This window comes from Mesoplodon mirus (genome assembly GCF_964341445.2).
Source record: "Mesoplodon mirus genome assembly, chromosome: 5".
NCBI classification, from domain to species: domain Eukaryota; kingdom Metazoa; phylum Chordata; class Mammalia; order Artiodactyla; family Ziphiidae; genus Mesoplodon; species Mesoplodon mirus.
In genome coordinates this window covers 85,488,202-85,512,944 of record NC_138980.1, presented here as the reverse complement: position 1 = coordinate 85,512,944, position 24,743 = coordinate 85,488,202, and the positions used below count along the sequence as shown (strand labels likewise).

At 37.4% G+C, this 24,743-nt stretch overlaps 1 protein-coding gene across 17 annotated transcripts in view; it reads left to right on the top strand.

Moving 5' to 3' along the window:
* The window catches only part of LOC309804101 (zinc finger protein 226-like), a 439,178-nt gene that overhangs the window by 187,035 nt on the left and 227,400 nt on the right, over positions 1–24,743 (top strand). For 16 of the 17 annotated variants that reach the window (XR_014294058.1, XR_014294060.1, XR_014294061.1 and 13 more), the window contains one exon: positions 3,733–3,776. The exons of the other annotated variant lie outside the window; for it this stretch is intronic. The gene's annotated coding sequence lies outside the window, so the exon portion shown is untranslated. The remainder of the gene's footprint in view (positions 1–3,732; positions 3,777–24,743) is intronic. 17 annotated transcript variants of the gene reach the window in all.

Sequence of the window (24,743 nt, the reverse complement as noted above, 5' to 3'; positions counted from 1 at the left end):
TGTTGTTTCCCAATGTAAATATTCTTGTTGGAGAGAGGAGCTGATCAGTAGACATGTGCTAGGCTGCTAGGTTTCTAGCCACAGACTGATAAGTGGATATTCTCCTTAATATGTTGGTTAACATCAATGGATCCTTCTTAGGAAAATTACTTTCATTAACCTTTCATCCTGATCCTGCAGTATCCTGGCACAGGTGGGTACCTACAGAAGCCCTACCTGGATGTCCACAGGCCTCTTTTTTAAAAAGTCAATTCTTTCTGCTCAACAGCTTTGTGAAATAGTTGTTTGATTGTGGTGTACACACGCCTTCTCATATCTTTAATCTCTTTTTGAGAGTTTGGCTTGTTATATATCAGAATCAGGTACATCCCAGTTGTGATGCTGATTCTAAATTCAAGCAGAATCCTGAGCAGGTAAGGGGTTGTAGAGTTGGAGAGGGCTGCCTTCCAATTTGAAATGTATCATATTTTTGACAGTAAGTGACTTTTCTAACATAGTGGGTTAAAGGCTTAATGTTTCTGTTGTTCACTGACATCTCACTGTAGTTGGTGCCCACTGCATTCATAGAAATAAAGGGGATGCTGTTAAAGTGATGAGGGTTAATGGAAAGACAGGGACACTGTTTTGATGGGGGGAATGAGAAGAGGGAAAGCAATAACATAAAAAGTACTTCAGAAAGGCAGAGGGGCATTCTTTTCCATTTATTTTCCAACTGTAATTTAAAATAACTTGCCTTAAGAAGAATCAAAAGAGAAGTTAGTTTATTATTGCTTTCAGATAACCTGGTAATTTACCATTAAGTGAACAGAAAATAAGAACAGAATGAACATTAATAAAAGCTAGGTTTGGGAAAAATTGCTTTGTGCAGAAAGAAAATTCTGTAATTTATCCCATGTTCAACTCACCAGATTCATAGCATGATGTAATCCTTGTCCACTACATACCCTTCAGTGTACCTAAACTTTTAAGATACTTTTCTTTGTCCTTTAAGATGAATCATGCAGCTCAAACACTATTTTATTCTTAGAGCTTACCGAGTATTTATAAAAAGAGCACAAAATATTTACAGATATACAATATGTTCTACCTATAGGTATAGGGAAAAAAGAGCATTTAATATTTTAAAGATGCTCTATGAGAGAAATTTTGAATATGACAGACACAATCAGAAATTGCTCTGTGTTGAAAAGACATTTTATGCTTATACAAATTTTATATGTATATAAATTATTTGGATTATAAAAAAGTTCTTTTCAAATTTCATGGAAAATTTGAAAAGCACAGAGTGACTAGTATAAGAAGATAAAAAACACCTCAAATTCAATATCCGGAGATAAGTGCTGCTAACATTTTAGTGCATTTCCGCGTCAATTTTTTCAGTTTAAAAATCTTTCCCATTTAACATTATATGGTGGCATTTTCAAATGTCATAAATATAATTCAAAAACATTATTTTAAATGACTACCTAAGGTCTCGAGATGACATCATCCAGATTGTGACATAGGTTGTGATTTCACTTCTCCTCACAAGATGAGCAACAAGCTATCCACAGACACCACTGTGAAAATCCCAGAACCTGGGAGTGAGGCTGAAGCACCCCCTGGGCCAGAGACCAAAAGGGCCACATTGAAAGGATCAGTGGAGGCTACACTCTGACTGCACTGTCCCTCCCCCAGACCTGCGCAGTGCACTCCCCCCGCCCAAGGTCTACAGTTTCTCCAGTTGGAAAAGAGAGCCCAAGGTGAACATCCAGCTTCTCCAGTGTTGAGAGATGCATCCCAGAAGGCTCACTCTGGTTTCGCGTCAAGAGGATCACCAGAAAAACCTATGGGGTTCTCCTCTTGGGGATCAGAAATAGACAGAGAAGGGGGGCAGGGCTTACAACAACCAGCACTCAAATCTTGGCTGAACACATTCCTGCTTATAGTCATGCCTGAGCAGAAATCCCAGCCAGTGTCTCTACCCATTTGCAGAGCCGAGTCAGTGGCTCCATCTGGTCAGTTTGTTCAGCTGGCAGTTCTGTCAGATTTGATCCCCAGTCAATGGGCTATAATGGCTGTGGTATATACCCAACAGCGAGATACTGCTGGAGGACCTTCTGACCAGCGAGCCAGGCCAGCGACAATGCCCAACAGCGGAGCACAACCAGTGGCCTATAGCATCTCTAAGCCCAGTCTGTGGCCCTGTCCAACTTCAGGACACAGCCTGTAGCCTCACCTGATTGCACAGCACAACCTGAGGTCCTGTCTGACCACAGTGTCCTGCCTGTGGGCCCACCTGCATCTGCAGCACCATTTGGTCAGGAAACACAGCCTGGTAACCCACCTGATCAGGAGGGATTGTGGGGCCCAGTTCATAGCCCTGCCCAATCACAGAGTGCAACCAGTGGTACCACCGTACCGGTGAACACAGTAGGCAGCCTGGTCCAACCAGGGATGATTGCGGCGTCCAGCCAGTGGCCCCACCTGACTGCAGAACAAAGTCAGCAGTCCTGCCTGACCAGGGAGCCTACCCAGAGCCCCTCTTAAACATGGAACTCAGCCAGCAAGCCCACCCAACTAGATACCCATATATATATATATATATATATATATATATATATATAATGTATATACATCTCACACACATAAAATTATTCACAAAGATTAAACATAAAAAGTTCGTGTTTCTGGAAAACATTTTTTAAATTTTAAATTAATTAAAATGTTTTTCTGACTCAGGCAGGAATTTACCATAATAAAATAATCAGAGGTACATACAGAGATTTATATACAAGATTATTTATTACAGAATTATTAGCAATAGTGAGAGTCTGAAAAAATGTAAAATCTCCTGAAAAAAGGAAGAAAGTAAAATAAACTACAATATAGTTAAACGATGGATTAACAGGTAGTCTTTTGTTGTTATTTTTTGTAGGTTTATTGAGATAAAGTTGACATATAACATTGTGTGAATTTAATTTGTAAACTTGATGATTTGAAATACATATATATTGTTAAATGATTACCACAATAAGTTAGTTAACACATCCATCACCGCACATAGTTACAACTTTGTGTGTGTGTGGTGAAAACTTTTAAGATTTTTCTCTTAGCAAATTTATTCTCCATAACTCTTATTTTTCTTTCATTATTTTGTTCTCATCTTTTAAGAAAACTTTGAACTTGTTTCCTACCTCACTAATTTGCTGTTTTTATGGTAGCTAATTATATATTTTTTGCTTTCATGCAGTCTTAAATTTTCCACTAAAATTTTCCATTTATGTACAGTTTTACGTGATTTCAGATATATGTATATTTCTTGTGTTGACTATCTGATCTAGTTTCATGGATGTTCTCTTGAAACTTGTTGAAAACTCAAAACATTTAAAAAATATGTTTTTTTAAATTCTAATTTTATTATTTATTTATTTTTAACTTTTTATTTTATATCAGAGTATAGTTGATTAACAGTGTTGTGTTAGTTTCAGGTGTACAGTAAAATGATTCAGTTATACATATACATGTATGTATTCTTTTTCAAATTCTTTTCCCATTTAGGTTGTTACATAATATTGACCAGAGTTCCCCGTGCTATATGGATAAGCAATAAAAATATGTTATTATACTGAATTAGTAGTTTCTTGAGTTTATTAATCAGGAAATTATTAATTCTGATTCTGCAGAGTCATCTCTCATTTGAACTGCTTCACATAACTTAAGATTTTTTTATTTCTTTATTTATCCTTACAGAAAGAAGTCTACATTTGTTCATAGTGGCAGATGAAGTGAGTTTGGTAAGAAATCCATGTCCAATTCTGTGTACTGCATGCCTAGATGAAAATGAAGATGAAATTTCACATTGTCAATTAATTTTCTAGATCAGAAATCCAGAAGCCAAGGTTCCTGTGTGGTGGTGGGATGCAGGGAGATAAGGCATTGATCAAAGTGATACCGACCAGGGTTCTTGGCTTTCCCCAATCAATAGAAATTGACTCGAGGCCAGACAAGAAATTCAGGCAAGGCTTTATTGGGACCCCTGCGCCGCCTGCAGGAGGGAGCGAAAACAAGTAACAGGTTCCCTTGCTTGCTCCCCAAGGTGGGGCGAGCTCATTGCTTATTTGGGGTGAGAGTAGGGGAGTGTCCAGGGGTCAGGCCAGAGTGGTGGCTTAGGTAGTTTGCCCACCCCTTAGGAGATGTTGAGTGCAGGGAGGCATGAGCAGTACCCTGCTTTTGATCCTGACACCCAGTTGTTTTTGCTCCCGGCTCTTCAGAAACGGCAGTTGGGTTTTTTGTCTTTGTATCTTTTGGTCCAGAATTTGCCCCAACTGTGCATGGATGCAGGTATTTTTAGTCCCATGCAGTTTCTTTGTATTTTGTGGCTTGAGGAGAGGTGTGTCTGAGTGCAAGCATTACAGCACTGCAGCAAAGGGTCCCAGGTCCCAGGCCTGTCTCAAAAGTACTCAGATGGAGTTGCAGTGGAGAGCCTTTCTCTGTCTAGAAGAGTTTGTCTTCATGTTTACTTTGGCAACCAGCAGTTAGGAACATGTAGTCACCTATACGCCAGGAGATGGTGTGGCTCAGATGCCTCTCTCAGTTCAGCCCTAAGGCCAGGAAGGTCTTCTGTGGCTTCTGACAAACTCTAGTTATGTTTTTCATCTCAGCTGCTTCCCCTGTCCTTGTAGGAGCAGTAGTATGTTCATTCTAGGGTCTTGTTCACTCACCTCCTGGGCTTCTCAGTCTTCTTTCTCCAGGACATGAGGGAGGATGTGATTCAGCCCTTCTTCCATAGTCCTACCTGTGATGTATCTAGTAGAAATTTTGGTTGAAAGTTTAGAAAGATTTGACATGTAATGACACCCTTCTGTAGTTTTCATTCCTTATGCTTTATTTTCCTATTTTGATGTTCTATTTCTTTGTGAATTGAGGGGAGGTTAGAAGATGTCGTATTCCTTGTTATAATAACACTGAGGGTTAAGTTTCAACATATGAATTTTGGGCGGTCATAAACATTCAGTTTGTTGCAGAATCTATCTGCTCAAACTGGAAAATAATAAAACAATGGGAGCAACAAAAAAAACAATCAATTTTGAGCTATGACAGAATATTTTTAGCTGTTAATTTCCTAAATGTCTAAAATAATGTAAATTCAGAAGTAGTTTGAAAAGAGATAAATATTAATGTCATATTTACCTTAATACGTGACAATTATTGATTCAATTAAATTTTTTTGACTTGTGAATTTATTTATATGAAAAATCCTTCAAACTTATCAACAGTAAATAGTGTTTAGTTATATGTTTAACAAATTCACATTATTATAAAGAATACAGTAATGTGAAATTGAGAATGTTTGGTCTTTGTGCATCTAATGATAAATCCATTTTCTTTCCTGATCAATATGCTAGGAGCATTTCTCACTTAAAGTGTTTCCCTTGTTAGAGCCAAGTGGTTTTGGAAAATTTACTGGATTTTTTAATCTGAGAAATACAAATTTCCTCAGTGGTTTAACCAATAAGGCAGCTGTTCTTTAAAAAAGCTACTTCTTGAACATGGGTAAAATGCTTGCCAGAGTTTCTGTGCGTTTGAGTGTAGGTTGTCATTTAACTAAATGCCCAGACCCCTCTCAAGACCATGATGGTTTGTCTGAAAATCAGGGAGAGAGGACATAATATTCTTTGTTAAGCAACAGTTTTCCTTTGTTGGGGCTGAGTACAGCGTGCATCCATTTCCAGAACATTACTCCCTAAACAGATGTTCTATCTTTTCTACTTATTGTTCTGTTTGTTTGTGCATTTTATGAAATGTTATAAAGCTTAAGTAAGTCGGTTGTAGATAAACCAGAAAATAGAGATTACCAAAAAAAAGTGGCCAAAAATTCAGCCACCTAGAAATATCTGCCAATACAGATGTATACATATTCGTACATACTTCTTTTGACCAAAGTGCGATCCTATTAAAAATACTATTTGTAATCTGCTTTAACTCATTAATGTATGCATTCAACTACATTTTGTTTACTTTGTAATAGCATTCATTTATTCATCCAACAAATATTTAATTAGCATGTACTACGTAGTAAATGCCATGTTAGGTACTATAGGACGTTGCTAAAGAAGATCAAGAAGACAACTTCTGCCTGAACCATTTTACACTCAAGGTGGAGGAAATATAATTAGCCCAAGAACCACAACGTAATATCTCAATATTAAAAGCTAGCATATAGGTAGGATGTTTCTTCAAACAAGGGTACATGTACTCCCAGAGGGTTGTGAAGATTTCCCCGGGGGCATTTGGGCCCTCAGATTATTTTAAGACAATTCACTGTTAACTTCTCAACTCTATTTTGTATTTTATTCTTCAGTTGTTCTGCCCTAAAGTGGTGTGATTGCGGTCAAGGTGTGTGCATGGGGCTGTGGCCTCTCATCTTGTGTGCATTTCACAATAGCCTTTTCTTTCACTGTAGAGAAACATAAACCTCTCACCCACTGCAACCTTAAAGTGTTGCTTTGTTTTGGGTGCAGAAACCCTTAGGCTTTCAAGCAAAAGGATGATTTGAAATCTTGGCATTGGTGCTGAGAAAGTGAGTGTAATGGTAATGTTTCCTTAAAAAAGCAACAGTTTTATCTGAGAAAAGTCTACTAAACAACAAACTGGCCATTCAGGAAAAATATTTTTTTTTACTTCCTAGCATTCCATGGTGGTAACAACTATCCATCACTAGAACCTTATATTTTTATTATGGAGTAGGATAAAATGATCCATGAAAGATGTTTAAGCATAAAAATTATTAGGTTAGGATAAAATTCTGTTGGTGACGTTGAATGGACTACATGTCAAAGAAAAAGAGGAGTGATTCAAAACTTCCAACTGTTAAAAAAGTATTTATTAATTCTTCAAATGGATGATGATCAAATTGCAGTCACATTTATATTCCACTGGGTATATTTTAAAGAATAATACAATCATATATATGGTGTCAATATAATACATAGAGCATTTCATCCCTTATAATTACTTGAATTGTAGTGAAAAATAGATGTCATCTTAAATGTATGTATGAGGCATGCCCATTTTTTCTAAATTCTCTTAGGGTGTATGTTAAAAAAAAGTATACTGTACTGTAGTATTGTTGTCACATGAATAGCTTCTGAAGGCATCAAGAATGGGGTTGAGCTCTGGATCTACTAATACCTAGTTCTAGGAACTCAAGCAAGTTGCTCAATCTTTCTAAGCCTGTTTCTTCATCAGTAAATAAGTTGGTAGTACTTCCTCATGAAGTTTCCATGTAATTACATGTTTAACTGGAATGATTTTGTTCTACTGAAGGAAATTCAAAGAGAATCACATAATTGTATTTCTTAAATTCATATAAAAATTAACTCTGGCTAGAAGGCCAATATCAATTTCCTTTTCTTTTAAAAGAAAAGGTTCTCAAAGAAAAGGAATTCAAAGATTCTCTTTGAATCTCCTTTGGTAGAACAAAATTTTTTAAAAAATGTTTTGGTGGGGTTGATGGTATGAAGGGAGGATACTTTTCCTGGGAGTCATATAAGAACCCCAGAAACACAATACAACTCAGAAAACCTGGACATGGGTCTTCAGTATATCAAGTCTGTCACTTGGGTCTTTGAATTTCAAGTCCACAAGAGCATGAGGTATTTCTGCTCTTTTTTGCCAAGAATATGCTCAAGTTTCTTTTGATTTGGTTTTTAAAGTTAAGCCCTTAATATTAGATTGCAAGGTATCCGTATGTATCACCTGCCCTAAAGAAAAATGCTACCATACTCAATCCTGTGTTGGAGATGAACATTGGACCCTGCTACTTGCTAAAAGGCCATCCTCATTTTTTTCTTCATCTCAGAAAAGACACACTGGGCTGTTGTTCCTTTTTCATTCAACACTGTCATCTCTTCTTCCTCAAAGAAAATCTAGTTTAATACTCTTCCATGAATCTACATCTCCCCCCGCCCCGCCACCTCAAAGCTTGAAGTTTTCCGCAGGGTTCCAGCTTTAGACACAAAACTGTGGCCATCCCATCTCTAAGGGTATGGGCAGAAAAGCGTTAACATAGCAGGCCTGAGGCTACAGTCCTTAGAAAGGGCTGTTTACAGGGTTGTCTCTTGGCTGGTATTTGGGAACTTGGATTTCTGGAATGTTCCCATTATTCCCTACCTAATAAAAGAGTGGCTGTCTGTGCCCAGTCTGTTTGTGCAAACAGTATGGTTTATGCGGAACACCTGCTTTACTTCTGGGAGCGTGCCACCAGTCTCCCATAAAGCCTTGGGCATGGAGTCTCACGAGCTTCTCTGGTGGACAACACTGCATATGTGTTGTCATAATTTGATGCTAGTGGAATTAAGTCCTGTACGACTCCACTGGGACAGAACTCTTAGAAAATCGTACCTGGTTTCCTTTGGACTTTGTTACATGGGCTTTTTCCCTTTGCTGGTTTTGTTTTGTAACCTTTTGCTTTAATAAGCATTAGTCATGAACACAGCTGTATGCTGAGTCCTGTGAAACTTCCTAGTGAATCTTTGAAGCTGGGTGTGGTCTTGGGGACCCCTACACAGGGAAAAATAGCAAAAATGACCTTTTAATATTTCCTAGAATTTCTGTACTAGTAGTAACAGTAAAACCAAGATAAAAATTAGTATTTTAATGACTTATAGAAACTTAAATGAAATGCCAAGGATTGTTAAACTAAAAAAAGAGTCTCCGCAAAGGAGATTATCCTTGGTAATTATGCAAGTTCTAATGGTTAGTTTTTGCAATGTGGTTAGGGAAGTTTTCGCAGAAGAGGGAATCCTTGAGTCTATGTTTCCATCTTTTTAGAGATGACCTGTCTTTTTTATGCAATAATAGTATCCTAAGGCTGTGTCCATGGGATTCCAGTTGAGCTTGAAATACTGCTTTTTCTATAGAGCCTATATAGATGGAAAGGTAATGCAAGAATGCTTTTTTTTTAATCCTGTTAATTTTTCTCTTTGATGTCATTGCAGTTATTTGCTGAAAATTTGTGTGTGTGCGTATACATACATATCTATGTGTGCCTCAAAGCTTCAAGAATGGGCACAGTTATAAAAAGCCATTAAATAAATAAATAGAGAACAAAAAATCATAAAGACAATCTGGGGCATTGTTGAATTTGTGTTGTGCTTTGCTAACAAGCATATCAGACTTTTCAAAATAATACCAAACAGAGCTAAAAGCTGGTGATTTAGTATATGGTAAACTTATCAAATTGCTTTTTATCTCTGAGTCTCAATGGAATAAGTGTTGCTGATTTTTCACCTGAGCAGGTGGATATAAAATATTCAGCTTCAAGCTGGCAAGTGTGGATAAAATAAATAAGTCACTGCCTGTAGAGAGCAACCCAGGTTTTTGTTGTTTTTAGGAAGCATTGGTTTGTTCTCCGCTGAGTATTTCTTGAAAAACCTGCCTTTGTATTTCAAAACAACCGCAACAAAATGAAACAAATCAAACAAATAAACATACGTGCCCTGGCACAAAATAATATTGTCTAGATATCAGTAACAGACAGGGTTCTTTTGTCTATGTTAAAAGACTTGACATTTGCAACTAATGGCTCAGAAATGACTCAGTGTGTAGGAAAAATTAGCCTGAGTTAGAATTTTTAAAAATGAGCAGGGATAAAGATTTGATATACTTTAGTTTTTTAAGTCTGCATTATAGTCATATTTACACACAACGAGCTTCATCATAATTGTTCTACGAAAAATCATTATTTTAATCATTGATGACCCTTTGCATGTTCTACTAATTATTGCAAGTGAATCCTCGGTGCTAATAGACTCTGAGTTTTGCTCTCACTCAGGGCCATGTGTGAAGTGCCTCTCCTTGGGCCTCATGTCATTCTTGTAGGTTTAGTTTTCTTACCCAAGCACATACTCTCGTGCTCCCTCTTCCTCACCTTTAAACTGACATCCAAATTTTGTAGAAGTGTTTTTAGCTAAGGGTCTTTCTTCTGTGCAAAAGAAAAGGTAAAACTGCTTATGATAATACTTTCCAAAGAATATACAGAAAAGAAATATTTTATTTACTGAAGTGTTATATAATTGCTTTTTAGAAATATTTTTCTTGTTTTTTTGTTTGTGTGTTTGATTATTTGTTTGTTTGCGTGGGAGTAGCTCCAGCTGACTTAGCTCTGTGTTAGCTTTTCTTGCTTTGTAAATAATGAGAGGCCTCATTTTCAGTTGCTAAAGTTAATTTTGGGAGAGCACCCTGCTAGCCAATTTAGTGGACCTGAGTCACTCCCTCTTAGTGGTGCTTTATTTTTTACTTTAGTTTTATTTATTTATTTATTCATTCGTTCATTCATTCATAAGTATCTCAGGGACAGCCAAGGTCCTCCATTTGTGGTCTACCGCACAGATTGTTGTCTCCCTTCCGTGGAGCCTTACGGTCTCCCCACAGCTTTCCCCTCATCCCCTCCTCCACCACAGAGGAATATGAACTGCAGTGCTGATTGAGCCCCTCTCACAGGAGCTTCTGTTTTGCTTCATATGATGTCTTAACATCTGTGAGAGCTTGCCCAGTGAAGAGCTGTCTCTTTTCCTCAGTGTTAATCCTCTACCTCCATCTTTTTTTTTTTTTAATTGGGGTATAGTTTTTTTACAATGTTGTGTTAGTTTGTACTGTACAGCAAAGTGAAGTAGAGTTCCCTGTGCTATACAGCAAGTGCTTATTAGTTATCTGTTTTATACATATTAGTGTATACATGTCAATCCCAATCTCCCAATTCATCCCACCCCCTCCCACCCTGCTTTCCCCCCTTGGGGTCCATACATTTGTTCTCTACATCTGTGTCTCTGTTTCTGTCTTGCAAACCAGTTCATCTGTACTCTACCTCCATCTTTGACTCTAATACCTGAAGGAAGTAACTTTAGTTACCTCCTCTTGAATTAGTGTCATCAGTTTTTACTGATTTAATTTTACTCCGTTCCTTCCTTTATAAGCTGTTGCTGTCCCTACAGCTGTCATCATCTTTATTTACTGCTGAATTTCTGGAATGAATGCTTTCTACTAATTGTTGCCATTTCCTTACCACTCATTTTTTTCCTGTTTGTAAAGGTCTTAATTTTTGCTGTTTAATGAGTATCTCCAGTGATTTCCCAATCACCAAGTTCAATGGCCCTGGTTTCCCGTTGTTCTGACATTGAATTTTGTACTTTCTTGAATCTCTCAATAACTTATGTTCATTTTCCTCTTTGAAATGTGACTCTTTCTCTTCAGCTTAGATTTTTCCTACTGCTCCTGAACTTTAATCACTGCCTTATGCCTCAGGACTCTGCTCTTCCCTGTATATACTCACCCCTTGAAGAATTTAGTGATAGACTTGACCTTGGGTGTTATTTCTTTGCTGAGTTTAACTCCTAATAATTATTTTCAGTCTTGCCCTCCAACTTGAGCAGCCAATCTACAGCATCTAGAACAAATACACAGTAAACTTTCACTGAGTATTTACTGAGTGAACATAAAGGTAAGCACAGCATGGACTTTTATATAAATATTTCTAAGAATGGCAAATTTTAGTGCCTAAGCTGAGAAGACTTCAACAAAAGAGTAATATTAGAAATAAAATAATTCTATGCCAACTTTCTCAGAGAAAAAGACAAAGGGGATTTTCTCTGTCCTAACATTTATGACTTTCCATTTCATATCGTGTTGACCTAAGTGCCAACTGAAACTGAACACCCTACTTTGATTAGAGTCAGACATTTCTAAGTAATAATGAATTAACTTCAAGTTCAACTTGAATTAGTTCTAGGGTTGGGTAAGGATAACATAGGGAGGGATACTCCAACTTTTTTCCTTTAGGCATTTTTTTAAACTTTCATCAAAGAGATCAGATTTTAAAATAATTTTTTTATATAGTGATAATTGTCTCCAAAGATTTTTAATGCTTAGTGTCAAGTTTCATGTGTCTTGGGAAATTGTTTCCTTATGAGCTTTATAATTTTAAAATGTGAGATTATTTTTAGCGTGGATTGTTTTTTTCTGTGAAAATTCCTTGTGGCTTGGATTTTGAGAGCTTCACTCCAGAATGGCCCTACGTTTGCTTCTGACAAACACCTCAGGGGTAGTGCCAGGTTTACATTAGATTTTTAGCTCCAGAGTTTTCCGCACCTCTAAGGAACTGTATGTTTTGGTTCTAAACCCATGAGAGGTACAGGCTTGGGCTTTCCCACAAAGGTCTTGCTTTTTCTTTCCCAGAGAAAAGCTCTCTTTATAGTCTTCTGTTTTGGAGTTTTTCTACTCCCCCCTTTCAGGGTGGTGAGAGTTCTCGATGAGTCCTGGCTTACAGCTGTTGTATCAGTTGTAACATTTCTCTTCATGCCCCATCTCTTCACTCTGCCCTTCATGGATGTTAACACTCAGTCCCTAGTGACCATTTGGTTTAACCTCCAGGATCTTCCTGAGTATTTTGGTAAAGAGATTGTTAGAGAGAAGTGCTACCATGCAATGGAGATTTATTATTTTACCCTTTGAAACATTATGAATAAAATATCAGATCTTTTTTAACTGCACTAGATAGGTGATCATTCTGTTGTTCTAAACCAGTGTGGGATCTCAGTGGCTGCATAAGAAATTTATATCTGGGCAATAGGATGCTAAAGTGCAGGACAGTTATTCACAGGCTTCTCTGACTTTGTACTTCCTTCATCACTTCCAGGACTGCAATGAGTATCCTAAGGGCTCAAAATCTGAGCCTATGTTAGTGTTTAGAAACCAGAAATATACTAAAGGGGAACTCTGTGCCAGTTTACCTTATAGGAACAGAATCAGACTTAGATAAACAGAAGCAATTAGGAAAATTGTGCATCCCTTTGGTGGCATGATAAAGTTCGTGTTTTTGTTCACGAGGAGCATTATGGAATTGTTGAAGTCATTGGTTCAGAGCCAGATAGTCAGATAGGGTTTGAATTCTGGCTCCATAGTCTACAAATTTTATGACCTTAAGTTCTAACTTTTCTGTGCCTCAGCAACTCCTCTGTAAATTGGAGGTTTTAATATGATCTATCCAAGGGTAGTTGTGAGAATTAAGGAAATTAATGCAGGAGAATTACTAAGAATGCCCATTACAAAGCAGGCATAAGCAGTATTAGCTAATATCTTGACCATAAGGAGGAGGAGGATGTTCTAGAGCAGGGGTCATAAACCTAAAGGCATTCAAGTTCAAATCCTTTTCAAACATAGTGGAGGTAAATGAAATACTTCTGTGAATTTGTATTAGTCAATATTTATGACCTAACTAGTTTATGACCTCCATTAAGGATAGACATATGAAATTAATGGAGAGCAATTATAGGGGATGACTAGTTAATTAGAGCTAAATAAAACAAAAGCCAGTAAATTTAGGAATAGGGGCACTCTTAAAATAGCATGTCTCAACAATCAATAGGACTTTACTGAGTATTGAACATGCATCTAATATTTGGTTGGGTTAATTATTCAAATGAGGCAGTGAAGCCACAATGGTCAATTCAGTTGCTCATGTGTATTATTTCACTCTTTTTGGGACCCCACACTGGCCATAACCATATGCCACTTGGAGGGTTTGTTCATGGCTCTTTCCATGTGTTGGGGAAACAGAATTTAAACCAAAATCTTCTCCCAACCTGGAAATCCTTTCCACAAAGGTTGTAGAGAAAGAAACACTTTCATTAAACCAGAATGTGAGACATATCACAGGTAATCCACTAACAGATTAGAAAGGGCAGAAAGAAATCTCACCCTTTTTGTAGTCAAGCAAAGACAACCCACTATGTGCATTTTTTCAAGATAAACTATAACTAGTCCTCAAGTAAGAGGACTTGACACTGCCACTTGTCACACATAGATCATCCTTACTTCACCTGGTAATTGAGGTGACCATCTGTATTAGCTAATTAGCTTTATCCAGAGGAAAACCAAACTTCTCGTATCTTTATTACAGGAGATAGTTTTGCACCTGGAGCAAGAGGCCCACCAAAATTAGACTTCTACTCTCTCACTGAAACTGGGGTATAGGGGCGCTATCTCTCTTGATGTGTGCATTTCAAAGAGATGGCTCCCAGGTCCTAGAGAAAGATATTCCTAGGTCACAAAGCTGATGAAAAGCCTATCTAGTTTTCAAGAGGATTTGTATACACTTCAAACAGAGAAGAAAGTACTTAGAATAACAAGTTTTCTAAATTAAATGCTCAGAGAGAAAAGGAGGGAAAGGAAATTTCTTCTCTTATTTGCAGTAGGAAGAATTAAGGCTTTTAGTTTTATATTTGTCCTTATACATGCACCTGAAATGCATCACCTAGACCAGGTCTATCCCCATTTTGCAGATTAGTTGCTGAAGTAGAGAAGTTTATTCTAATCAACAGTTGATGGTAAAACTAAGATTTTATATATTTAAAAAATTGGCAACTGCAGGGAAGATCTTGTGATATATTTTGTGGTAAGCTATATGGGAAAAGAATCTGAAAAAGAATAGGTTATTACAAAATATTAAGTATAGTTTCCCGTGCTGTACAGTAGGTCCTTGTTGTTTATTTTATGTATAGTAGTGTGTATATTATGTTATTCCCAAATTCCTAATTTATCCCTCCCCCACTTCCCCCCACCTTTCCCTTCTGGTAACCATAAGTTTATTTTCTATGTCTGTGAGTCTATTTCTGCTTTGTAAATAAGTTCATTTGTATCATTTCTTTTTCTTAGATTCCACATATAAGTGATAATATGATATTTCTTTAATGGTGCATCTTGGAAAAGAAATGAGACGACTACAGACAACCTTTCATATTAGTTAATACTTTGCTTTTATTACAAGAACCTTGGGGATAAATGCTTGCCTATTTTAATTCAGAGAGAATTGCTCATTCATTCTTTCAATATGCAGACCATTTACTGTGTTAAATCAGCCTGATATTAAAAATGTTTTATTATTACCCAGGATTAGGTTAGTAGTACTTTACCTGATAAGAAGTTTTTCAAACATTCTCACCAACTGTGAATTTTAGGTCAACTAAATGATCTGAAAGAAAGAGAAAGCAGAGGGGTAAATCCTGTGAAGAATTCCCTTTGTGTGCCTGAGTGGAGTCTGAGGCTAAATAGGAGGAAGAGAGGGTCTCAGTGTGAGGGTTAGGATGGTGGTGGGAAAGAAGGGGCGGTGGTGGGGAGGGCCGGGGGTGATGGGGAGGGTGTTGGGGGCCTTGAGACTTGACATGCTTTTCCCCTTATTTCTTATTTTTGGTTTTAGGAGATTACCTGCCTTTAGTTTCCACTAAACTGCAGTGAGGTTGTTGAATCCGGTGACTGATTTATGGAATCAAAGTTCACATGAAGTTCCCTGGTTACCCTCTTTTTTTCAGTCTAACATTTTATTACATGAGAGGTAACCTTGGCCTATACGCTGTTCTAATTCAGGGTCTTTGAATTAAACAGAAACCTTTGCTGTAGACAAAGTGAAAATATTTGTTTGGAATAAACAGTTTTCTCCAGTTTTTTTTTTTTTTATAGCTCTTATGACATTTTAAAGGCATTGCTCTTTACAAACATCAGGCAGTTCAATTTAAAAGTGGTTTTAGTGACCGCAGATGTGTTTTGCATCATCGCTGAGCTTAGAGGAGGGCAGCCTCCTAGCAGAGCAGATTTTCTTGCATCTTGAATAAGTTTGGTCAGAGAATTGGGAACTCTGGACTTATTTTTATAGCTTAAAATATTTGATGATCTTGGGCTTCCCTGGTGGCGCAGTGGTTGAGAGTCTGCCTGCCGATGCAGGGGACACGGGTTCGTGCCCCGGTCCGGGAAGATCCCACATGCTGCGGAGCGGCTAGGCCCGTGAGCCACAGCCACTGAGCCTGCGCGTCCGGAGCCTGTGCTCTGCAACGGGAGAGGCCACAACAGTGAGAGGCCCGCATACCACAAAAAAATATATATATATATTTGATGATCTTTAGAAGGTGTTTCTTCAAAAAAAAATTGTAATGATTGGTGAATCAAAAGTGTAAAACTGAAAGCTTGGATTATCTTTTATTTACTCCAGTTTGGAAGTGTGTTGGAGAACATAATTATTCATCTCTTATCCAAGTGAGAGTGAAAGAACAGCAACTTTATTAGAGTTCAAATTGGACGGGAACATGCAGCTTGGATCCAAAGGCAAAATGTGTCTCCTTCTACTTTTCTCCTCATTTCCAAGTCTAGATCTTGTGACCTCCTTGTGTGGAAAGCTCCTCATATGGAGGAAGCAGTAAGGGGCTGGAGTAAAATTGTTACTCTGACTGTTTCTTCTGGGTGGAGGGATGTGGAATGGAGGACTCACTCACCCTGTAGAAGCCCAAGTCGTGGAAAGTCAAGCATCTCCCTGTCTCCCTCAATGTAAAGACTACTGAAGGCAGTTCACAGTTATAGGGGAAACAGAACTTACAATCCTAAACTTGGTATTTGAACAGTTTGTATGATATATTACCTTTTTTTCTTGAAAAATATTCTATCTAGGTTGAATACAAATTGGGTTAGGATTTGAGTTAGTAAATTTAGCTGTTCGCCTGTCTTTTTTGATTTCTCAGTCACCCTTGACAATTGCTGTTCAATGGCCATGAGTCAAAACCTCATCTCTGTCTTCTGCTAACCTGTGTGCAAGGACAGAAACTTTATATGTCTCACTCCTCTATGCACAGCTCTATGTAAAGAGTGGTATATTTCAGAGAGAAATAGCACTAAATGTGTATCTTGATTTTCACGGTTGTTGAATGTGAAAAATAGAATATTTATAATCCTTTTTTGGAAACCAGTGGTGGTCAAGCTGTGGAGCAAGGAAGTATATATTAGTTTTTCAGTTCTCTTGCAGACATGGTGACTAGTGGTCCTACTTACTGTTTTATTTCTATGTTAAAAAAGTACCCAATGTCCAATTCTGGGTGATGTTGTTGACTTTAGGATTGGGGCTTTGGGACATGGGGAAAAGTATCCAGACCAGGAATGATAGGAGGCTAACTAATTCAACTAGTTAGGCACAAATTCATTTTCCCTTTGAAGAAAATAATGGTTCCTTCTTCCATCACGTTGTATTTTTACTCTCCAAGTCTTAAACTACACATAGACAGTTGTAGGAATAATGCATGGATCAGCTAGCTACCTAACTAGTATAAACTCGAGGATTTGAAAAGATTTCTCCTGCCTAGAATACTTGATCAACGTGATACTAATACCTGAAACATTTTTAAAGGTTTTTCTCTTATAAAAAATATATATACTTGGGAGAGATAGTTATTGAGATTATCATAAGTTTATATCTTGTTTTAAAGGAGTTTATTAGGTAATGTCTTGAGGATTTATTGTGATGGGATGGATCAGAAAGAATTTGAAGTTCGCTAGGTATCTAGAAAGGAGGTGGTGGTGATGGCCTAGTTTGTAGGGCCAGAAGGACTAAAACTATGCTTGACTCTTTTCACCATTTACAAAGAACTATTTTGGCCCAAACGACTTTAATACATGCCCAGCATTTAGTCATGTCAACGTGAGTTTTAATTATGATAAGTTTTTCTTTGACTCACCAAAGTAAGGTGGTACTGTTAAGTAGATGGGAAAGGAAAAGTTAATTTTAGTTTAGCTGAAACAAAGGGTGACAAAGGAAAGACCAGCAAGGGGGATCTTTTGCATACCATCGTCCCTGTCCCATGATCCTGTGGAGTACTATGTTGGAAAAATGTATGTTTATATTTTCTTCTACAAAATAATAGATAAAAAAGTAGTAGGTGTGGGGTGGGATATATGCCTCATATTTTATTTGGTACTGAAATAACATTTTTTTTTTTTTTTTTTTTTTGCGGTATGCGGGCCTCTCACTGTTGTGGCCTCTCCCGTTGAGGAGCACAGGCTCCGGACGCTCAGGCTCAGCGGCCATGGCTCACGGGCCCAGCCGCTCCGCGGCATGTGGGATCTTCCTGGACCGGGGCACGAACCCGTGTCCCCTGCATTGGCAGGCGGACTCTTAACCACTGTGCCATCAGGGAAACCTCCAAAATAACATTTTTGATATGCTATTCAAACTAATGGAAAAATATTTTGGGTGGGTTCATAAAACAATAAATAATATTTATGTATTTATTTATTTATTTATTGTAACTATTTTAATCCAGTGAGTTTGAACTTTTCACTTCATGGCACACATAGAGAATGATAACATCTGGGTAATTGGAGTAAAGGGAATAGGTGTTTGGGGTCAAACTGAGTGGATAAGTACTCGAAGTCCAACCTTGGAAGCCTTGCCTCAACAACTGAGTAGAGTAACTTCGCTGTACTTAACCCATACAATATAGTGCAGTGGTTTCAGATACTATGTCAAGTGACAGTCATGCTTAAGAATTAAATGATAAACCTCCTTCCAGAAGATCAGAATTGTAAAAGTAGAACAAATTGTATTTTTTAGTTTTATAAATTTTACCTTCAAAAATCTTATGATGTAATTAACTTTGCTTATTGCTTAAAAACTCATATTTTGACCAAATCTTGTTTGAACAGAATTAACAGCTAGACTATGTATGATTAAATACACTAAGTCCTTCTTTTATATGGCTAGATCATGGAAAAATACTCTTCATACTACTGCATTATTACCTGGATGTTGTTGTCTCAAACTCACTATGTTTAAAATTGAACTTCATCATCCCTGCTAATCCTGCTACTCTTGTGTTTTCAGTCTTTATAAATAACTCCACAAAATTTCTGTTCATCCTGGCCATCCATCTGGCTAGATTCTTCCATTTTTCACACCTTTTATTGAAGTTGTAATTTTCCTGTTGATTCTCTACACTTTCATCATTTACAAAAGTGAATGCTTTTTAAGCTCGGTGCTTTGCGACCACCTAGAGGGGTGGCATAAGGAGGGTGGGAGGGAGATGCAAGAGGGAGGGGATGTGGGGATATACGTATGCATATAGCTGATTCACTTTGTGATACAGCAGAAACTAACACAGCATTGGAAAGCAATTATACTCCTATAAAGATGTTAAAAAAAGTGAATGCTTTTTAAAAAGATAATAAATTTAAATCATACACAGTGTGCAAAGCAAAAAGTGAAAGTTTCTCTCTTGTCCCCTTTGCTCCCTGAGATTCTAAGGAGCCATAGGAAATGCTACTTAGAATTCACCCTTGGGCAGGAAGCCTAGGTGTACCTGATGTGGACTATAATGAGGTCTGGTTAATGTGTACCTGTGTAAGGCTGGTCAAAACCTGTGTGGAAGCAGCAGGGGCTATAGGAAGAGCTTGTAGGCGATGGGATGATTGAAGGTGTGCACAAGAGGTGTCCGATACAATATCTTTATGGAACTGTGTCTGTATTTTTTATATATACAATCAAGCATATTTTTTAAAGAAAAAACTGGATCACATTTTGTTCTACATCTTAAAAAAAATAACCAAAATTTGGCTGGTGAGTTTTCATGCCAGTACTTATAGAACTACCTTATTCTTTTTTCCCCCTTCAGATATAATTGACATATAACATTATGTAAGTTTAAGGTGTACACTGCATTGATTTGATACACTTATATATTGCAGAATGATTGCCACTATAGTATTAGCTAACACCTCCATCAAGTCACATAATTACCATATCTTTTTTGTGGTGAGAACATTTAGACATACTCACTTAGCAACTTTCAAGTGTACAATACCTTATTATTAGTTATAGTCAGCATGTTGTACAATAGATCCATAAAACTTACTCCTCTCATGATTGGAAGTTTGTACCTTTTGACCAACATCTCCTATTTTACCCCACTCCTCACTCCCTAGCCCTTGGTAACCACCACTCTACTCTCTGTTTCTTTGAGTTTCTATTTCATTCTTTTTAACAGGTTTTTGTTTGTTTTGTTTTGTTTTTTGTTTGTTTTCTTTTGGAGAGGATTCATTGTATTGCTGTATCACAATGCCAATTGTATTTCCTATAGAGGGACATTTGTTTCCTTTATTTTTTGGTTACATGAACCTTGATACAATAAATATCCAAAAGCATATCTTTGCCTTTGTGTTATAAATCTAAATTTTCTTCTTAATGTCTTCTTAATGTCTACATTTTTATAGATTGTTTTTCATGAGGCTTTGTATACATTTTTCTCACAATCTTTTCTATGTGTTATAGTGACTTCCATTGCTTTTGGATATGGAATTTTTTCATTATAGTTTCTAATTATTTCTGAATTATAAAAAAGGCTGATTTTTGGTTTTTGCATTTTTTACCTTATATATGGCTACCTCACTAAATAATTAGAATACTTGATTGTCCTGATTCTTCTAGGTAGAAAATTATATCATATGCAAGTGAAGCATATCAAAATTATTGGTGTCCAACATTGATACTTCTTACTCATTTTTCTAGTCTTATCACATTGTCTAGAACTTCCAGAACAATTTTAAATAATATTGACGATAGTGTGTAACTTTCTTGTTTGTACCTTAATGAGAATGCTTAAATATATGACTATACACCCTCCCTCCTTCCAAATAATTAATGAAAGCACCCATTTCTCTGTATCCCTTTTTATGATGGATATTTTAATCTTTATTTGTATTTCTCAGTCTCATAGATAAAAAACAATATTCCATGACTTATTTAATTTGTATTTCCCTGATCATACATAAGGCTGAGCATGTTTTCATTTGTTTATTGGCCAGTGTGCTTCTGTGAATTCTTTTGAGTTGCTTATAAATTAGATTTGTGTGAGCTTTTTTTATGGAAATCTTTTGTTTGCTATGGACACATTGCAAATATTTTCTTCAGGGGTATCAGTTTAGGGTTTCTGGCTAGACAAAAGAATCTATTCCAGCTAGCAGAAGCTGAAAGGAATTAGCTCATGCAGTTTCTAAGAGTGTCAGTAAACCATCTTTAGTGAAGGCTGTACGGTCAGAAGTAACACAGCTAAGAGAAATGCCCAAACTCCTCTCAGCTCAGCCTTGTAGAAATCCCACTGCTGCCTCTACCTGTTCCTCAACACCAACAAAGCCAGGATCCAGTATCAGAGCACCCCTTATGTATGGTGTGGAATATCAAATGCCCCTGCAATTGTTTTTGCCAGAAGAGCCTGCTGCCTCATTATCTTCAAATCTGCCTTCCAAGTCTCTCGTTGGTACAGCTGTTTGATGGAAACTAGTTATAAGTCTACATGCTAAAAGAATGGGATTCTGGGAAATAGAGATTTTGGATTCAACTTGAGAAACGTGAGGATCAACAATATGGAGAACTATTACAATGGAGGGTGTCCGGAGGTGTTTGGGCTGCCACAAGTGACAGATTTCCACCATACCCAGTCTGCCATTTTGTGCAGAGCTTTGTTTTTGTTTTCTTTAATCATACAGAAATTTCAAATATCCTGATATTTATTGTTTATTCATTAATTCAATACATATTTGTTGAGAGCTGCTTGTGCCCATCGTTACACTTTTAAATGGAGATAAAATGGTGATTTTGACTTCTGGAGTTCTGAGTCTAGTAGGGGAGACAGACATTAAATTATCACAGCAATAAATTTGGCATTACAAATGTGATCATTTAGACAAAGGGTATGTTGAGAGCACATACTAGGGATAATTGACCCACTCAGAAAGGTCAGCTGAGAGTTTGCTAATGAGGTGGTACTTGATCTGAATTTTGAAGGATGATTAGCAGTTGATTCATGAAGGGTAATGGAAGGGTGTTGGATGCAAAGCAGATAACATCTTCACAGACCAGGGGATAGGAGAATACCTGGCAAGCGTGAGGATTTGAAAGAACACAGTCGTGATTGAAGTACAGAGAGTGAGGGAAAATGTGGTTCTAAATGATGCTGGAAAGACAGGTAGAGGCCAGACCATGAAGAGCCTTGTGGCCAAAAGAAGCATTTTGGCCTTGTCCTAAGAGCCTTGGGAAGCCTCAGCCTCAGGCTTCAGTGTGGAAAATAGTTTGGAAGATTCAAGGTTACTGTGGCTGAACAAGTGAGGAGGTGACTACGGTTCAGGGAAGAGATACCCAGTGCTCAGCCCAAAGAAGTGCTTGATAAATGTTGGCTGAAGGAATGAAGTAACAAAATGCCAAAGTTAATGTCAGTGTATTTTTTAAGGAATAATAAAGCAAAACCAAGAGTATCTGGAGGGCATTTTGTCCATGTGCAAATACAGTATAGAAAATAAAGAAGCGATTTGTTACAGATTAGCAAGACATAGGATTGAAAATATTTTTATTAACTGAAAGTACCCAGTTAAAATGAAGAGAGTGTCTATGCAACATACAATTGTTATGTTTAGTTCAGGTTATTTGTTTTGATAATTTAACATGTTCATTGACTGACTAATGAGATTTACCAGTAATAACATGTAAACAGTTCAATAGAAATCTATTAATTTCGATGATTAGGTTATTTAGGAGGTTCCTTAAGGAAATGCTCAGTGCCTACCAAATATATTGTTAACTGTGCTGGTTAATAAGCTCATTTGTATAAAAGCAATAACCTGTCAGGCCTTGAGTTTACTTGTTAATGAACTCTTGCTGAATATAGTAAGCGATTTGGAGTTGTTAGTCACAGCAGTTTTTAAATTGAGAGTCATAACTTTCTTGAGCCTCCAGAATGGGTTTAAGGATAAACAGATGATGACTTACGTGTCTTACAATTTTTTGAATCCTAGCGTGGCAGGACCTATAGATATCCTCGGAGATGATCTAGTTTGGGGGATAAATGGGCAGGAAAGCCTTTGGAAAGTCATGTTTGATGATAGTAAATAGAAGGAAAAAAGTAGAATGAGGGAATAAATACCAAGCACAGTGGATGTTATAGGAGCCTCAGTTGTTACCTCTGTCTGAGGTCTGAGTGTTGCGTTCAGAAAGATGGAGAGGATTGAGAGTTCCTTGAAAGTATCAGATGTTCTGAAGTTCCAATGGCCTTAACCTTCCTTGGGTCCAGGTGGCTTCCCAGTACTCTCCTTCTACTTCTTCCTGGGCCAACCTTGATGTCATTTACTAGACTCAGGCAAGACACCAGACTTCCCAAGAGCATCGTGCCTCCCCAGATCCCATAAGCATGATTATCATGCTAAGAATCTAGGGGTCTCATCTTGACGTGGTAGTTTATATTGACCTACAAGAAAGGGAGGATGTTAGCAACTAATCCACATGCTTATTTTGACGGTCCCACATCATGAATTTTGCTACCTAGATTTTTGCTACGGTAAGCAGCCACAGAGAACATCTTATTCATTGGTGTTAATACACTGGTAAGGGAATTGAGGCTTATTAAAAGTCAAGTAAATTTCTTAATTATAAAACAGGAGGCAGGAGGTAGGAGGTAGGAGGCAGAATATGATAGGAATCAATCTGTAACTTCTACTTCCCTACTGAATATAAAAAAAAGGTGTTTCAGTGGGACTATGACTGTGATGATTTTTCATGTTTCACTAAGTTGCTCTCCATCGTGTCAAGTTTTGTCAATCCTTCCATAACAGAATTTTCCTTGGGGCCAATGAATGGCTTTCTGAACATGAGCGAAATAGCCCTCTGTACTTAAAAAACCCACTTCTATGAAAATCGCGATTTTTCTTTTAAAGAAAGAGCTTTTAAAAAAGGAATTCCTGCCTTTGCAAAAGATATTAAACACCAAGCCTAAAAGGGACACATTTATGCCTTAGAAGTTAGAAGGGAATTTAATGGTGTAATCTGTAACCTTTTTTTGTATACACCCATAGCTCGAAAATGCTACTGATGTCAGTATAAATAAATGACCTTGAATGAAAAGCTACCATAAAAGCTACCAGCACATAAATGCAACATTTACAAGCATAGCACAGAAAATACCCAACACAAACCCCAAACCCTCTTTTTTATCAGCTACGCAAACTGAGGTGAACTCCTAGCCATATGTCCAAAAACAAACAAACACAAACCAAGTCCGGTTAACTAAATTATTTGAATTTTTTCCTTGAAATGTCATCCAGAGAGATTTGTGCTGGAGCCTAGAGGCAACTGGTCCCAGACAGCAAGTAATGCAGTTGACAAAATTCTATAAACTTGTTCATTTTCATTTTTTTGGTATAGTGAATCATCTTGCCCTCGAAAATTTGCTTGTACAAAGTAACGTCATCCTCTATTTCAACTTCTCATTTTGTCCTGTTTACTCTTTCCTTTTATGACTCTTAAGTGATGGCTTCTCCTTCCCTCTGGGTGGCCCAGATTGTCCTTGGCGGAAGCAAGGTGCTGAGTGAGTGTTCCAAGCATAAGCTTCCTTGCTTGTCAACAACTCATGAATGAGTTCTGTCAAGGTAGTGGTAAAGAGGAGATATAACATGGGTTCAGGAACTTTTGATTTATCTACACTGATCATAGTTATCTCAGTGAAAGTTCAATATATCTTCATTATTCAAGATTCCCTTAATCCATTGGGTTCTCTAATCCAGACTCTTCTCCAGATCTTCCCTCCAAATTGAACTAGTTAGACCTTGTGTTTTGCCACTAATTTCTATTTACTTCATTTGCATAATAACATCATTAATAGGGGCAAGTAGTCATTAAGCAGAATAGTAGGGGATGGTGCCTGTTCATTTAAGCTTTACTAGTGTTCATGAATATCTGTTCTTTTGTTCTTCCAGACACCTTGGAAAGTGGCCTTCTCAGCTTCCTTTAGGTTGGGCAGGGTCATATGATTAATTATGGCAAGGGGTTATGAGTGGAGGTGATTTCATTTGCTTTTGGGTCAAAACATTGGACTGTCTAAGCAAGAGTCCTCAGCTCTCTTTTTCTCTGG